Below are 17,602 nucleotides of genomic sequence, written 5' to 3' on the forward strand. Positions count from 1 at the left end.
ACAGGTAGTGCAGAGCACCCCTGTAGCCATTCCCCTGAATAATAAGTTTACTATCCTGGATACTGTTGGCGGGGACGACCGACCAGGTGTGAGCCACGGTAGCAGGGCCTCCGGCACTGAGTCTGACCCTGTGGTGCAGAAGGGTGGGACAGAGAAGAGGAGAGCTGTCGTCATTGGAGACTCTATAGTCAGGGGAGCAGACAGGAGATTTTGTGGACGTGAGAAGGACACCCGCATGGTTTGTTGCCTCCTGGGTGCCAGGGTCCGGGATGTCTCTGACCGGGTGCACGACATCCTGGTTCGAGAGGGAAACCAACCAGAAGTCGTGATACATGTTGGGACCAACGACATAGGCAGGAAGAGGGATGAGGTCCTGAAGTGTGAGTTTTGGGAATTAGGCAGAAGGCTGAAGAACAGGACCTCAAGGGTGACGTTCTCAGGATTGCTGCCAGTGCTACGTGACAGTGATGGTAAGAATTGGAGGAGATGGCAGTTGAATGCATGGCTGAGGAGTTGGTGCAGGGAGCAGGATTTTAGATTTTTAGATCATTGGGATCTCTTCTGGGGAAGGTGGGACCTGTACAGATTGGATGGGCTGCACCTGAACTCGAGGGGGAGCAATACCTTGCAGGTAGGTTTGCTAGCATGGTTCGGAAGGGTTTAAACTAATTTGCGAGGGGTATGGGACCCAGAGCGATAGAGCAGTGAAAGAAGTGCATGGAGTAAAGCCAGATCTAACATACAGAGAGGCTTTGAGGAAAGAGAAGCAGAATAAATGGTGTAAAGACAGTAAGGTAGAAAGGCTGAAGTGTGTGTACCTCAATGCAAGAAGCATCAGGAACAAAGGTGATGAACTGAGAGCTTGGATACATACATGGAATTATGATGTAGTGGCCATTACAGAGACTTGGCTGGCACCAGGGCAGGAATGGATTCTCAATATTCCTAGATTTCAGTGCTTTAAAAGGGATAGACAGAGGGTAGAAAGGGGAGGAGGGGTGGCATTACTGGTCAGGGATACTATTACAGCTACAGAAAGGGTGGGTAATGTAGCAGGAACCTCTTTTGAGTCACTATGGGTGGAAGTCAGGAACAGGAAGGGAGCAGTTACTCTACTGGGGGTATTCTGTGGGCCCCCTGGTAGCAGCAGAGATACAGAGGAGCAGATTGAGAGGCAGATTTTGGAAAGGTGCAAAAATAACAGGGTTGTTATCATGGGTGACTTTAACTTCCCTAATATTGATTGGCACCTGATTAGTTTCAAGGGTTTAGATGGGGCAGAGTTTGTTAAGTGTGTCCAGGATGGATTCCTGTCACAGTATGTGGACAAGCTGACCAGGGGGAATGCCATACTAGATCTAGTACTAGGTAATGAACCGGGTCAGGTCACAGATCTCTCAGTGGGTAAGCATCTGGGGGACAGTGACCACCGCCCCCTGGCCTTTAGCATTATCATGGAAAAGGATAGAATCAAAGAGGACAGGAAAATTTTTAATTGGGGAAAGGCAAATTATGAGGCTATAAGGCTAGAACTTGCGGGTGTGAATTGGGATGATGTTTTTGCAGGGAAATGTACTATGGACATGTCGATGTTTAGAGATCTCTTGCGGGATGTAAGGGATAAATTTGTCCCGGTGAGGAAGATAATGAATGGTAGGGTGAAGGAACCATGGGTGACAAGTGAGGTGGAAAACCTAGTCAGGTGGAAGAAGGCAGCATACATGAGGTTTAGGAAGCAAGGATCAGATGGGTCTATTGAGGAATATAGGGAAGCAAGAAAGGAGCTTAAGAAGGGACTGAGAAGAGCAAGAAGGGGGCATGAGAAGGCCTTGGCGAGTAGAGTAAAGGAAAACCCCAAGGCATTCTTCAGTTATGTGAAGAAAAAAAGGATGACAGGAGTGAAGGTAGGACCGATTAGAGATAAAGGTGGGAAGGTGTGCCTGGAGGCTGTGGAAGTGAGCGAGGTCCTCAATGAATACTTCTCTTTGGTATTCACCAATGAGAGGGAACTTGATGATGGTGAGGACAATATGAGTGAAGTTGATGTTCTGGAGCATGTTGATATTAAGGGAGAGGAGGTGTTGGAGTTGTTAAAATACATTAGAACAGATAAGTCCCCGGGGCCTGACGGAATATTCCCCAGGCTGCTCCACGAGGTGAGAGAAGAGATTGCTGAGCCTCTGGCTAGGATCTTTGTGTCCTCGTTGTCCACGGGAATGGTACCGGAGGATTGGAGGGAGGCGAATGTTATTCCCTTGTTCAAAAAAGGTAGTAGGGATAGTCCGGGTAATTATAGACCAGTGAGCCTTACGTCTGTGGTGGGAAAGCTGTTGGAAAAGATTCTTAGAGATAGGATCTATAGGCATTTAGAGAATCATGGTCTGATCAGGGACAGTGAGCATGGCTTTGTGAAGGGCAGATCGTGTCTAACAAGCCTGATAGAGTTCTTTGAGGAGGTGACCGGGCATATAGATGAGGGTAGTGCAGTGGATGTGATCTATATGGATTTTAGTAAGGCATTTGACAAGGTTCCACACGGTAGGCTTATTCAGAAAGTCAGAAGGCATGGGATCCAGGGAAGTTTGTCCAGGTGGTTTCACAATTGGCTTGCCTGCAGAAGACAGAGGGTGGTGGTGGAGGGAGTACATTCAGATTGGAGGATTGTGACTAGTGGTGTCCCACAAGGATCTGTTCTGGGACCTCTACTTTTCGTGATTTTTATTAACGACCTGGATGTAGGGGTAGAAGGGTGGGTTGGCAAGTTTGCAGACGACACAAAGGTTGGTGGTGTTGTAGATAGTGTAGAGGATTGTCAAAGATTGCAGAGAGACATTGATAGGATGCAGAAGTGGGCTGAGAAGTGGCAGATGGAGTTCAACTGGAAGAAGTGTGAGGTGGTACACTTTGGAAGGACAAACTCCAAGGCAGAGTACAAAGTAAATGGCAGGATACTTGGTAGTGTGGAGGAGCAGAGGGATCTCGGGGTACATGTCCACAGATCCCTGAAAGTTGCCTCACAGGTAGATAGGGTAGTTAAGAAAGCTTATGGGGTGTTAGCTTTCATAAGTCGAGGGACAGAGTTTAAGAATCACGATGTAATGATGCAGCTCTATAAAACTCTGGTTAGGCCACACTTGGAGTACTATGTCCAGTTCTGGTCACCTCACTATAGGAAGGATGTGGAAGCATTGGAAAGGGTACAGAAGAGATTTACTAGGATGCTGCCTGGTTTAGAAAGTATGCATTATGATCAGAGATTAAGGGAGCTAGGGCTTTACTCTTTAGAGAGAAGGAGGATGAGAGGAGACATGATAGAGGTGTACAAGATAATAAGAGGAATAGATAGAGTGGATAGCCAGCGCCTCTTCCCCAGGGCACCACTGCTCAATACAAGAGGACATGGCTTTAAGGTAAGGGGTGGGAAGTTCAAGGGGGATATTAGAGGAAGGTTTTTTACTCAGAGAGTGGTTGGTGCGTGGAATGCACTGCCTGAGTCAGTGGTGGAGGCAGATACACTAGTGAAGTTTAAGGGACTACTAGACGGGTATATGGAGGAATCTAAGGTGGGGGCTTATATGGGAGGCAGGATTTGAGGGTCGGCACAACATTGTGTGCCGAAGGGCCTGTACTGTGCTGTACTATTCTATGTTCTATGTTCTAAAATTATCAGCTGATCAGAACAACTGTTCTCTGCATTCTCTCTGTAATCATTTCTACTGAATCTTTTGGGTAACAATTTTCAGTTTATCATATCTTTCCTGAGGTGTTGTGAATCAGAATCAGGTTTAATATCACCAGCATATGTTGTGAAATTTGTTAACTTTGCAGCAGCAGTACAATGCAATACATAATAATAGAGGAAAGAACTGTGAATTGCAGTGTGTGTATGTATGTATGTGTGTGTATATGTATAAAGTATCATAAATAGTTAAATAAGTAGTGCAGAAATAGACATTTTAAAAATAGTGAGGTAGTGTTCATGGATTCAATTTCCATTTAGAAATTGGATAGCAGAAGGGAAGAAGCTGTTCCTGAATCATTGAGTGTGTGCTTTCAGGTTTCTGTACCTCCTTCCTGATGGTAGTAACAAGGACAAGGCATGACCTGGGTGATGAGGTCCTTAATAACAGACACTACCTTTTGAAGCCAACGCTCCTTGAGGATGTCCTGAATACTACAGAGGCTAGTGCTCATAGTGGAGCTGACTAACTTTACAACTCTCTGCAGCTTACTTTGATCTTGTGCAGTAGCCGCCCCCCTGCCCCCGGCAATTCCAGATGGTGATGTAGCCGGTCAGAACACTCTCCACAGTCTAGAAATTGTCGAGTGTTTTTGGAGACATAACAAATCTCCCCAAATTCCTAATGAAATATAACCGCTGTTATGCCTCCTTTTCAGCTGCATCACTATGTTGGGTCCAGGTTGGACCCTCAGAGATATCGCCACTCAGGAATTTGAAATTGCTCACTCTTTCCACTTGTGATCCCTCTGTGAGGACTGGTGTGTGTTCCCTCATCTTACCCTTTCTGAAGTCCACAATCAGTTCTAGGTCTTACTGACATTGAGTGCAAAGTTGTTGCTACAACATCACACAAGTAGCTGATGGATCTCACGCTTGTTCGCAGCCATGGGTGTAGAAATAGTGGAACAATGGGCTAAGCACACATCCCTGAGGTGCACCGGTGTTAATTGTCGGTGAGGTGGAGATGTTGTTTCTGACCCGCACAGATTGTGGTCTACCGGTTAGGAAGTCGAGGATCCTGTTACAGAGGGAGGTGCAGAGGCCTAAGTACTGGAGCTTATCGATCAGAACTGTAAGACTGAGTGTGTTAAGTGCTAAGCTATAATCAATAAACAGCATCTGATACAGGTATTTGTATTGTCCAGGTGATTGAAGGCTGCAGGAAGAGCCAATGAGATTGTGTCCGCCAAGGGGATAGGCAAATTGCAGTGGATCCAGGTACTTGCTGAGGCAGGAGTTGATTGTAGCCATAACCCCACCTCCCAAAACACTTCATCAGTATATGTGAGTGCTCTTGGACAATAGTCATTAAGGCAGCTCACCCTTCTCTCTTGGGTACTGGTATAATTGTTGCCCTTTTGAAGCAGTTAGGAACTTCTGACTGTAGCAAGGAGAGAATGAAAATATCTTTGAGTATCCCTACCCATTGGTTAGCACAGGTTTTCAGAGCCCTACCAGGTACTCCATCAGGACCTGTCGCCTTGCAAGAGTTTATCCTCTTGTGCTGCTGAGATCAGCACAGCTGTAGTTTTATTCTCCCTTTCAAAGCGAGCATAAAAGGCGTTGAGCTCATCTGGGAGTGAAGCATCTCAGCCATTTGTGGTGTTAGGTTTCACCTTGTAGGAAGTAATGGCCTGCAAACCCTGCCAGACTTGACATGCATCCAGTTTCACCTTCAACTTCATTCAGAATTAGTCCTCCACAAATCATACCTAGTTTTCTTGTACAGACGTGGGTCTCCTGACTTGAATGTCACAGATCTAGCCCTCAGCAGACTACGAACCTTCAGGTTCATCCGCAGCTTTTGGTTTGGGTATGTACAATAAGTTCTCGTAGGCACACACTCATCCACACAGGTTTTAATGAAGACAGTGACAGCTTTGGTACTCATTCAGACTCAAGGATGAATTCCTGAATACAGTCCAGTCCATCGATTCAAAGCAGTCCAGTAAGCACTCCTGTGCCTCCCTTGTCCATAACTTAGACCATAAGATGTCGGAGCAGAATTAGGCCAGAATTGGGCTGTTTCATGCCCGTTGTTGACATCGCTGTTTGTCTAGAGCCTGTTTGACGCTGGCCTGAGGTGGGATGTACACCACAGCCAAGATGATGACTGAAATCTCCCGCAGCAGATAAGATAGATAGCACTTGATCACGAGGTGCTCCAGGTCAGGTGAACAAGACCAGGACAGAACTACCACATTTGTACACCACAAGAAGTTTATCATGAAGCACACTTCTAGCTTTGAAAAACTCAGCTGTCTTATTTTGGTAGTGTATTATGAACCCATCAATCTGAATCACTGTGCCTGGAACGGAAGAGGTTAACCAAGATTTAATGAAATAAAAAAAGCAACAGGTCCTAATGTCCCTCTGGTACAGCAATCAGAATCAGGTTTATTATCACTGGCATGTGACGTGAAATTTGTTAACTTAGCAGCAGCACTTCAATACAATACAAAATCTAGCAGAGAGAAAAAAATAATAATAATAAATTTAAAAAGTAATAAATAAGTAAATCAATTACAGTGTACATATATTGAATAGATTTTAAAAATGTGCAAAAACAGAAATAATGTATATTAAAAAAAAGTGAGGTAATATCCAAAGATTCAATGTCCATTTAGGAACTGGATGGCAGAGGGGAAGAAGCTGTCCCTGAATCGCTGAGTGTGTGCCTTCAGGCTTCTATATCTCCTACCTGATGGTAACAGTGAGAAAAGAGCATGCCCTGGGTGCTGGAGGTCCTTAATACTGGACGCTGCCTTTCTGAGACACCGCTCCCTGAAGATGCCCTGGGTACTTTGTAGGCTAATATCCAAGATGGAGCTGACTAGATTTACAACCTTCTGCAGCTTCTTTTGCAGTAGCCCCTCCATACCAGACAGTGACGCAGCCTGTCAGAATGCTCTCCATGGTACAACTATAGAAGTTTTTGAGTGTATTTGTTGACATGCCAAACCTCTTCAAACTCCTAACAAAGTATAGCCGCAATCTTGCCTTGTTTATAACTACATCGATATGTTGGGACCAGGTTAGATCCTCAGAGATCTTGACATCCGGGAAGTTTAAACTGCTCACTCTCTCTACTTCTGATCCCTCTATGAAGATTGGTATGCGTTCCTTCGTTTTACCCTTCCAGAAGTCCACAATCAGCTCTTCCGTCTTACTGACGTTGAGTGCCAGGTTGTTGCTGTGGCACCACTCCACTAGTTGGCATATCTCACTCCTGTACACCCTCTTGTCACCACCTGAGATTCTACCAACAATGGTTGTATCGTCAGCAAATGTATAGACAGTATTTGAGCTATGCCTAGCCACACAGTCATGTGTATATAGAGAGTAGAGCAGTGGGCTAAGCACACACCCCTGAGGTGTGCCAGTGTTATTCGTCAGTGAGGAGAATATGTTACCACCAATCTGCACAGATTGTGGTCTTCTGGTAGGAAGTCGAGGATCCAATTGCAGAGGGAGGTACAGGGGTCCAGGTTCTGCAACTCCTCAATCAGGATTGTGGGAGTGATGGTATTAAATGCTGAGCTATAGTCAAAGAACAGCATCTTGACGTAGGTGTTGGTGTTGTCCAGGTGGTCTAAAGCCACATGGAAAGCCATTGAGTTTGCGTCTGCCATTGACCTGTTGTGGTGATAGGCAAATTGCAATGGGTCCAGGCCCTTGCTGAGGCTGGAGTTCAGTATAGTCATGACCAACCTCTCAAAGCATTTCATCACTGTTGATGTGAGTGCTACTGGGCGATAGTCATTAAGGCAGCCCACATTATTCTTCTTAGGCACTGGTATAATTGTTGCCTTTTTGAAGTAAGTGGGAACTTCTGCCCATAGCAGTGAGAGGTTGAAAATGTCCTTGAATACTCCCGCTAGTTGGTTGGCACAGGTTTTCAGAGCCTTACCAGATACTCCATCGGCCTTGTGAGGGTTCATTCTCTTTAAAGACAGCCTAACATCAGCCTCTGAGACAGAGATCACAGGGTCATCAGGTGCAGCAGGGATCTTCACAGCTGTAGTTGTGTTCTCCCTTTCAAAGCGTGCATAGGAGGCATTGAGTTCATCTGGTAGTGAAGCATCGCTGCCATTCATGCCATTGGGTTTTGCTTTGTAGGAAGTAATCTAGCTTTGAGATCTTCAGTTTTATTTACTGGAGACTGTACGTTTGCCAGCAAGATTATTGGTATTGGGAGTCTCAGATGAGCCTTTAAGCCAGCTCGGCATCCCTTCTTTGGCGGGATTGAAGGGGAAACACTGAAACCAGAGTCCATTCGAGTTCTGTTGGCTTTAAGTAACACTGAGTTTTAATCTCATTAAAACCATGTTACTAACTGTGCAGACCTTGAATGTAGTTGTGGTTCTCAGCTGTAGCAGACTGAAACGGGAATATTTAACGGTTTCCATCGTAGCTGCTAACATGTTGCCTTTAGTTGGGATTGAATCAATGTTTTATAAAGGTTCAACAAAAACTTTCTGTTTTTGTACATCAATCCTTTATTTATAAATTGTAGAATTCTTCACCTTACTAAATGTGTTTCAAATATGTTCAGCCATTCTCATAAATTGGTGTGTGTGTATACCAGGAACAATTCCCTCCATTTCTTTCACCTTGTTCTCTCAGTCAGAAAGCATTTGTGGGCAGCCTCTAACTTGATGGTATGACATCGATTTCTTGAACTTCTGGTAATGCTGCCCCCCCCCCTTTACCATTCCCCATCCCCTTTTCCCGCTCTCACCTTATCTCCTTGTCTGCCCATTACTTCCCTCTGGTGCTCCTCCCCCCTTTTCTTTCTTCAATGGTCTTCTGTCCTCTCCAATTAGATTCCCCCTTCTCCAGCCCTGTTTCACCAATCAACCTCCCAGCTCTTTACTTCATCCCCTTCCCCTCTCGGTTTCACCTATCACCTTGTGTTTCTTCCCCCCACCTTTAAAATCTACTCATCTTTTTTTGTCCAGTTCTGCCGAAGGATCTCAAGGCCGAGATGTCGACTGTATTTTTTTCCATAGGTGCTGTCTGATCTGCTGAGTTCCTCCAGCGTTTTGTGTGTGTCACTTGGATTTCTGATCTTGGTTTCTCTGGCTGTTGTAATTTGAGCTTGACCGTTGTCACAAGCACAGTTCTACCGACCCAAGTATACTTTGAGTAGCTGTGCCATTTCATCGTTCAGATACCACTGTATGTGTATTTGCTGGTGTGTTCCACAAACACATCTCTTATTTCTACCTCTGCATTATTTCATATAACCTTCCTTTCTAGAGAAAAGTGTGGAGATGGAAATGAGAAATGTGTTTACAGAATGCACAGCTAACTACACATGCAAAGTTTATGCAGTTTTCAGCTAGATTTCTCTCCTTGTCTAACTTTTGTATCATTTATCTTAATCATTCCCTCCCAATTCTAGCAAATATGCAATTCCTTTTCACAAGAGTGAAATAAAACTGGAATTGCTGGAAACCTTGGCAGATCAGACAGCATTAGTGGAAGGAGAAAAAGTTAATGTTTCAGTTTGAATACCTTTCATCTGATTTGTTTATTAGTTCCAATACGGGCTTTGACATGAAATGTAATCTGCTTCTCTTTTATTTCAGATTTCCAGCATTTTCCAGTTTTTATTTAATTTTGATTTTGCACCCAACATGTCTTGTATTTGAGAATTCCACATTTCAGCGGTTCTGTGTAAAGGTCATTTCTGTCTTATAATTAACTAGTAAATTTTGCAGACAGCATTACGTAAGCTTAGTTTTGTACAGCTTTGAATTTAGAAGGTTTAGAGTCAGTCTGCTGAGAGTCAATAAGGATTTTGGTTGGGTAAGTTCAGAAACTATTGCTTTAGAACACTGTGGTTTGATTAAAGGAAAGCTATATAAGGGTGAAATCAGGAGTATTCTTTGGAATTCAGCAGTTGAAACAGAAATGTACCTCTTCAAATGTCGGTATTAATAAATGTTTGTCAGCTAAGGGTTCGAGGGAGCCAGAGCAATGGAGTTGCAATATAAATAAGCTATGACTTACAAGAGTGGCAAGAGAAGGTCACAGAATTGTATTTGCCTGTACCAACTTTTCCTCGGTGTTTTTTTACAACTGTGCGGACCGTCCATTGCTCTGAACAGGAAATTTTTATCTGGCTTGAAAACTGTGCCTTCTTTAAATGTTCTTCTGTACTATGCATATTATGAATATTTAGAATGAAAACTGAAAAATCACATACTTTTGATTTTATTTATTAAAGAGTAAAATGAAATATAAGGAAACAAAGGACTGAAAGAAGCTGCAGAGGGTTGTGAATTTAATCAGCTCCATCCTGGATACTAGTCTACAAAGTACCCAGGACATCTTTAAGGAGCAGTGTCTCAGAGAGGCAGCATCCATTATTAAGGACCCCCATGTTCTTTTCTCATTGTTACCATCAGGTAGGAGGTACAGAAGCCTGAAGGCACACACTCAGTGATTCAGGAACAGCTTCTTCCCCTCTGCCATCCGATTCCTAAATAGACATTGAAGCTTTGAACACTACCTCACTTTTTTAATATACATTATTTCTGTTTTTGCATGATTTTAATCTATTCAATATACATAAAATTTAAATTGATTCACTTATTTATTATTATTATTATTACTATTTTCTTCTTATTCTATATTATGTATTGCATTGAACTCCTGCTGCTAAGTTAATAAATTCCATGACACATGCCGGTGATAATAAACCTGATTCCAATTCTGATTCTGAAAGTCTTTCGAGTTCATAAACTATTTTGAGTTGTGTGCAACTCCAGCTACACGGCAACAAAGACTATATGCGCAGGAGCATTTCAGTTACTGTGTGGCTGCGCACTCGAACAGTTAGAGGGAACAGTGGGCTGTTCTTATATTTATCTTACTACTTGTCGGGGCTGACCATGGATGTTGTGTCCTAGCTGCCGAAGTCAATACACAAGCCATTATGCAAGACAGGGCAGTGTGATATGGAGAGCAAGCTATTGCCCATACAGCTTGTTCCCCCTTTCCACACAGCTGATGAGTCCAAAAGAACAGCAGAGACTGAAACAGTTTGGAACCACTGTTATCACAGGAGTTGCCAGTCGGTGTTGAACTCAACATAGGACTCCAGCTCCAGTCTTCTCTTCTGGGTTCACTCACAAAGACTTCCCCATGAGTGGGTATAACCACAAGGTAGTGGAGGTTAGAAATCAGAGTTTTCCTTTTCCAAGATAAGTTACCAAACATGGCTGATGAGCCTCATCTGCCTGAAGAGATTGATTTTTAAGGCACCAGTAGCCCACCTTTGCCCTTTCTCCTGTCAATAGAAATGGTTACGCTGGGTTTAGTAACTCAGCCACACGTGAAAGCCAGGAGTTGGACTTGGGTGTCAGAGGCTATTTGAGACGCATGCCATTGGGAGTATTTAATAGGTAATGGGACCTTATTCCCAATACCCCCACCACCCCCTCCCTGGCTGTTACAGCCTTAGAGAACTATTTACAGTATCTTAATTTTCTGCCTTTCAACGCAGCCAGATGGCCAAGTAAAGGCTAATTACATAGACATTCACTGGCAAGTACAGAGGCACAGTGGACTGTGCTTCAGAATCAGGTTTATTATCACTGACGGACAGTATGTTGTGAAGTTTCTTGTTTGGCAGCAACAGCACAGTCCAAGACATAATAATTACCATGCTACCAAAGTAAATAAGTAAGTGCAAAACAGTAATAATGAGGTAGTGTTCATGGGTGCCTGGGCCATTCCGAAATTGGAAATACATGGAGGTTTGTACATCTGGTGTTGTCCACCACTGAATGAACCTTTTACATTTGTGGTGAACAGTGGTGCAGTTAGTGGAGCTGCTGTCTCACAACTCCAGCAATCCGCTCTCAACCCTGACCTCTGGTGAGACCTGTCTGGAGACTGCACGTTCTCTCTGTGGCCATTTGCCTTTCCCCAACATGCTGCATTTTTGTCCCATGTCCCAAATCCATGCAGGTTGGTAATTGTCCTCTGTGAAATGCTCCTCGTGTATTGCATTGTAGAATTTAGGGGAGCTGAGGGGAAATGTACTGCTTTCACATTCCCGCCACTCTATCCAGTTTCCCTCTCCCTTTGTTCTCTTCTTCCATTTCCTTCGCTTCCCCAGTTACCTGGATTCATCACCCATCCTCATCTGGTTCCATCTGCTATTACCTACAGGCGTACACTCAGTGTCCACTTTCTTCGGTACCTGCTGTACCCCAACTACTTTAAAGTTCGATGTGAAATGTATTGAAAGAATGGATCTGTCAGGGTCAGAGTGAACATAATGGTACACTGATCATGAAACAAGCAAAGATCCCAACAAACTGAAAATTGAGTGTAATTGTTTCATGCACAAAATAATTAGAAATACTATTTAAAATATCCCAGTGCTCATTATATTTACAAACATATTTCAAACAGCGGGCAGCTGTTTGGAATCGATGGCAGATATGAAGCCAATCGCAGCGTTGGAACTGGTTAATAGTTCGGGGCGGTCATTCAACTCCGACAGTCAGTGTGGGACCCAGCTCCATTATGTCAGACTGTGCTCCAACCGTGGACTCCAATCTCTGAGCTTCACACCAGCTGTACACAAGCTGTATATGTAATGTGAATGGATTTTGAGTTTAGACCTGGGTTCTATTCCCAAAGTATCTCATTATATAGATGCAAAAATTCCAAAATTCAAAGTCCGAAACACTTCTGGCCCCAAGAATATGGGATATGCTCAAGCTGTACTACCATCCTTCATGTCTGTCTATATATTCTCTCCAAAAATATTTGCAGCAAACCAGTGCAATTAATATGGTAAGAATGAATAATGGAATAGCGGGGGCACTATACTAAACATAAATGACTTGCTCTATTGTCTTTGGGAGGGAACAAGTAGAACATTGGTGGTTCTGTAAAATGGTAACATCACAGAGTCATGGAGAAGTACAGCACAGAAGTAGGCCCTGTAGCCCATCCAGTCCGTGCCAAAACTATTTAAACTGCCCACTCCCACTGACCTGCACCTGGACCATTGAACTCCATACCCTACCATCCACATACCTATCCAAACTTCTCTTAAATATTGAAATCAAACTCACGTGCACCACTTGAGCTGGCAGCTTATTTCACACTCTCACCACCCTCTGAGTGAAGAAATTTTCCCTCATGTTCCCCTTAAACTTCTCACCTTCCACCCTTAACCCATAACCTCTGGTCGTAGCCCTACCCAAACTCAGTGGGAAAAGCTTGCTTGTATTTATCCTATCTATACCCCTCATAATTTTGTATACCTTAATCAAATCTCCTCTCCCTCTTCTACATTCTAAAGAATACAGTCCTAACCTATTCAGATTCAGATCCTCCTGACCCAGCAACATCCTTGTAAACTTTCTCTGTACTTTTTCAACCTTGTTTACATCTTTCCTGTATATAGTTGACCAAAACAGCATACAATACTCCAAATTAGTCCTCACCAACATCTTATACAATTTCCATATAACATCCCATCTTCTGTATTCAATGCTGATTTATGGCCAATATGAAGAAAGCTTTCTTCACAACCCCATCTACCTATGATGCCACTTTCAAAGAATTATGGACCTATATTCCCAGATCCCTTTATTCTACCACACTGCTCAGTGCCCTCCCATTTGCCCTGGTTGGTCTTGTCAAAATGCAACTCCTCGCTCTTCTCTGAATTAAATTCCATCTGCCAGTTTTCAGCCCATTTTTCCAGCTAATGCAGATCCCTCTGCAAGCCATGATATCCTTCCAGACTGTCCACTACATCTCCAATCTTGATATAATCAAGATTACTGATCCAATTAACCAGATTATCATCCAGGTTATTGATATAGATGACAAACAACAAAGGAACCCAGCACTGATCCGTGTGGCACATCACGAGTCAGAGAGACTACCCTCTACTACCACTCTCTGGCTTCTCCCACAGAACCAATGTCTAATCCAATTTACTACCCCATCTTGAATGCCGAGCAACTGCATGTGGGACCCTGTCAAATGCGTTGCTAAAGACCATGTAGGTAACATCCATTACCTTGCCGCCATCCACTTTCTTGGTAACTTACTCGAAAACTCTGTAAGGTTGGTTATATGTGACCCACCGTGCACAAGGCTATGCTGACAACCCTTAATCAGTCCATGACTATCCAAATACTTATATATCCGGTCCCTTAGAGTACTTTCCAATAACATTCGCACAACGGATGTCAGTCTCACTGGCACCTGAATTCCTGATTAAAGTTTAGAGCCCTTTTTAAACAGTGGAGCAACATTGGCTATCCTCCAATCCTCTGGTACCTCCCCTGTCACTAAGGATGATTGAAATATGTCTGTTAGGGCCCAGCCATTTCTGCAATTGCCCTCCGTAGTGCCTGAAGGAATACCTTATCAGGCCCTGGGGATTTGCCTCAGGGTAGCAAACACCTCCTCCTCTGTAATCTGTACAAGGTCCATGAAGTTGGTGCACTGCTATAGACTCTGTATCCATCTCCTGAGTAAATACAGATGCAAGGAATTCATTTAAAATCTCTCCAATCTCTTTTGACTCCATATATGGATTACCGTTCTGGTCTTCCAGAGGACCAGTTTTGTCTCTTGCAATCATTTTGCTCTTAACATATCTGTTAGAGCAACTTCATGCCTTCTTTTAGCCTTTCTGATTTCTTTCTTAAGTGTTCTCTTGAAACCACAGAGGAACAGCTGGAGAAATTTCTGAAACGCTCGTTCACTGCTGTCGTTACTGCGCGGTCGGGAATCTTTTTGGAGGGTAGGCCTCAAAATCCCCGGCTTTGCCTGCTGTTGGCAACTGAGAAGGAGGTTGAATCTTTCGGATAGAGATGGCGCTCAGTACTCAGTGTCAGAGAGCTGATCAGAACTCGAAGTTTTCGCTTGACTGAGAGTCGGACCGTGGTCGGGTATGGCAGGGAGAGTTTTTCTTCCTTCTCTCCATCTGCGTGAGATGTGGGACATTTGAGACACTTTGAATTTTTACTGTGCTCATGGACTTCTTCATCAAGCTATGGTATTGTTGCACTGTTGTAACTATATGTTATAATTATGTGGTTTTGTTAGTTTTTTTCAGTCTTGATCTGTCCTGTGTTTTGTGATATCACACCGGAGGAAATATTGTATCATTTCTTAACGCATGCATTACTAAATGACAGTAAAAGAGGACTGCGTGTCTTCATAATCTAAAAAAATTTCTTGTACTCCATAGTCAGCTCCTTTGTTCTTACCCACTTATACTAGCTGTGCATCTCCTTTTTTCTCTTACCAGGGCCTCAATATCTCTTAAAAACCAAGGTTCCTTCTACTTGGTATCTTTACCTTTACCTTTTATTCTGACAGACACATACAGGCTTTCTACTCTCAAAACTTCATTTTTGAAGGCCTCCCGCTTATCAAGAACACCTTTGCCAGAAAATATCCTGTCCCAATCCACATTTGCCAAATCATTTCTGATTCCATCAAAAATTGGCCTTTCCCCAATTTAGAATCTCAACCAGCAAACTAAACCTTTCTTTTTGCATATTTACTTTGAAACTGATGGCATTGTTGTCACTAGATGCAAAGTGTTGCACTACACAAACTTCTGTCACCTGTCTTCTCTCATTTCTTGATAGCAGATCCAGTACTGCATGCTCTCTCATTGGGACTTCAACATATTGATGAAGGAAACTTTCCTGAACACATTTGACAAACTCTATCCCATCTAGCCCTTTACAGTATGAGATTCCCAGTAATATGTAGAAAGTTACAATCATCTACTATAATAACCTTATGTTTCTTGCAACAATCTGTGATCTCTTTATAAATGTGTTCCTCTAAATCCCTGGGATTGTTGGGTATTCTGTAATATAGCTGCATTAACATGTTCGTACCTTTCTTATTCCTCAGTCCACCATAATGTCTCACTAGATGAGTTTTCAATCTGTTCCGATGGAGCACTACCGTGCATTTTACCTAGCTAGTAATTCCACCACTTCCCCTTTAATCCCTCCTGCTTTATCACATCAAAAACTACAAAACTCCGGAACATTGAGCTGCCAGTCCTGCTCCTCCTGCAACCAAGTCTCACTAATGACTACAACATCATAATTCCAGGTGTTGATCCATGCTATAAGCTCATCTGCCTTTCCTATGATAATACTTGCATTGAAATATATGCAGCTCAGGTCAGTCGTCGCACCATGCTCAAACTTTTGATTCCTGACTTTGCCTGAGGTCTTACCAACATCTGTTTCCACAACCTCTCTGGCACTCTGGTTTCCAATCCCCTGCAACACTAGTTTAAACCCCACCTTGCAGCATTAACAAACCTTCCCAATAGGATATTAGTCCTCATCCAGTTCAAGTGCAAGCTGTCCCTTCTGTTTGTCCCACCCTCCCTGGAAGGGAGCCCAATGATCCAGAAATCACATGCCATGTGTTAAGCTGTATAATCTTCCTAGTTCTGGCCTCAGGGTAGCAAACCTGAGATCACAACCTGGGAGGTCCTGCCCTTTAACTTAGCACCTAACACCCTGAACTCCCTATGTAGGACCTCGTCACTCATTCTACCCATGTTGTGGTACCTACATGGACAGTGACCTCTAGCTATTCATCCTCCCACTTCAGAATATGTAGAGTCATAAAACATTACAGCATTGAAACAGGTCCTTTGGCCCATCTATTCTGTTCTGTATTGCCTAGTAATCTGCCTACTCTCATCAACCTGCAATCAGACCATAGCCCTCCATACACATCCCACCTATGTACCTGATCAAATTCCTCTTAAATAGTGAATCAAACCCACGTCCACCACTTGTGCTGGTTGCTCTTTGCACACTTTCACCACTCTCCGAGTGAAGAAATTCCCCCTCACGTTCCCCTTAAACTTTTCACCTTTCACCCTTAACTCATGACCTCCAATTGTAGTCTCATCCAATCTCATTGGAAAAATCCTGCTTGCATTAACCCTATGTATACCTCTCATAATTTTCTATACCTCTAATTAAATCTCCCCTCAATCTTTTATGTTCTAGAGAATAAAGTCCTAGCCTATTTAATCTCTCCTTATAACTCAAGTTTTCAATCCTGGCAACATCGTTATAAATTTTCTCTGTACTTATTCAGTCTTATTTACCTCTTTAGGCAAGTGACCAAAACTGCACACAATACTCCAGATTACGCTTCATCAATCTCTTAGACAATTTCAACATTAACATCCCAATTCCTATAACCAATACATTGATCCATGAAGGCCAAACTTTCCTTGTGACCTTACCTAACTGTGATGCCACTTTCAAGGAATTACGGATCTGTATTCCCAGATCCCTCTACTCTACCACACTCCTCAGTGTCCTACTGCTCACTGCGTAAGATGTGCCTTGATTTGTCCTCCCAAAGCGCAACATCTCACACTTGTCTATATTAATTTCCATCTGCCCTTTTACAGCCCAATTTTCCAGCTATTTCAGATGCCACTACGTTTTGATAGTCATCCTCATTATCCACTACACCTTTAATTTTGGTGTCATCCATAAATTTCCCGATCCATTTTACCATGTTATCATCCAGATCGTTGATATAGACGACGAACAACAATGGACCCAGCACTGATCCTTGTGGCACACCACTAGTCACAGACTCCAGTCAGAGGGGTAACCATCTATGACCACTTTCTGGCCTCTTCTGCAAAGCCAATGTCTAATCCGATATACTACCTCATCTTGAATGCCAAGCGACTGAACCTTCTTGACCAACTTCCCATGTAGGGCCTTGCTAAAGTCCAGGTCGATAATATTCACTGCCTTGTCTTCAATAACTTTCCTGGTAACTTCCTCGAAAAGC

The 17,602-nt window shown here is 43.3% G+C and overlaps 1 protein-coding gene across 5 annotated transcripts in view; it reads left to right on the plus strand.

The window, feature by feature from the left end:
- hao2 (hydroxyacid oxidase 2 (long chain)) overlaps positions 1–17,602 on the plus strand; it is a 91,093-nt gene that overhangs the window by 48,314 nt on the left and 25,177 nt on the right. Inside the window, exon 1 of one of the 5 annotated variants that reach the window (XM_072262252.1) lies at positions 9,468–9,556. The exons of 3 other annotated variants lie outside the window; for them this stretch is intronic. The gene's annotated coding sequence lies outside the window, so the exon portion shown is untranslated. Of the gene's footprint in view, positions 1–9,467; positions 9,557–17,602 lie in introns of those variants that run through there. One more of the 5 variants, XM_072262251.1, reaches the window with a different exon arrangement.

Source organism: Mobula birostris, chromosome 6 (assembly GCF_030028105.1).
Source record: "Mobula birostris isolate sMobBir1 chromosome 6, sMobBir1.hap1, whole genome shotgun sequence".
NCBI lineage: Eukaryota > Metazoa > Chordata > Chondrichthyes > Myliobatiformes > Myliobatidae > Mobula > Mobula birostris.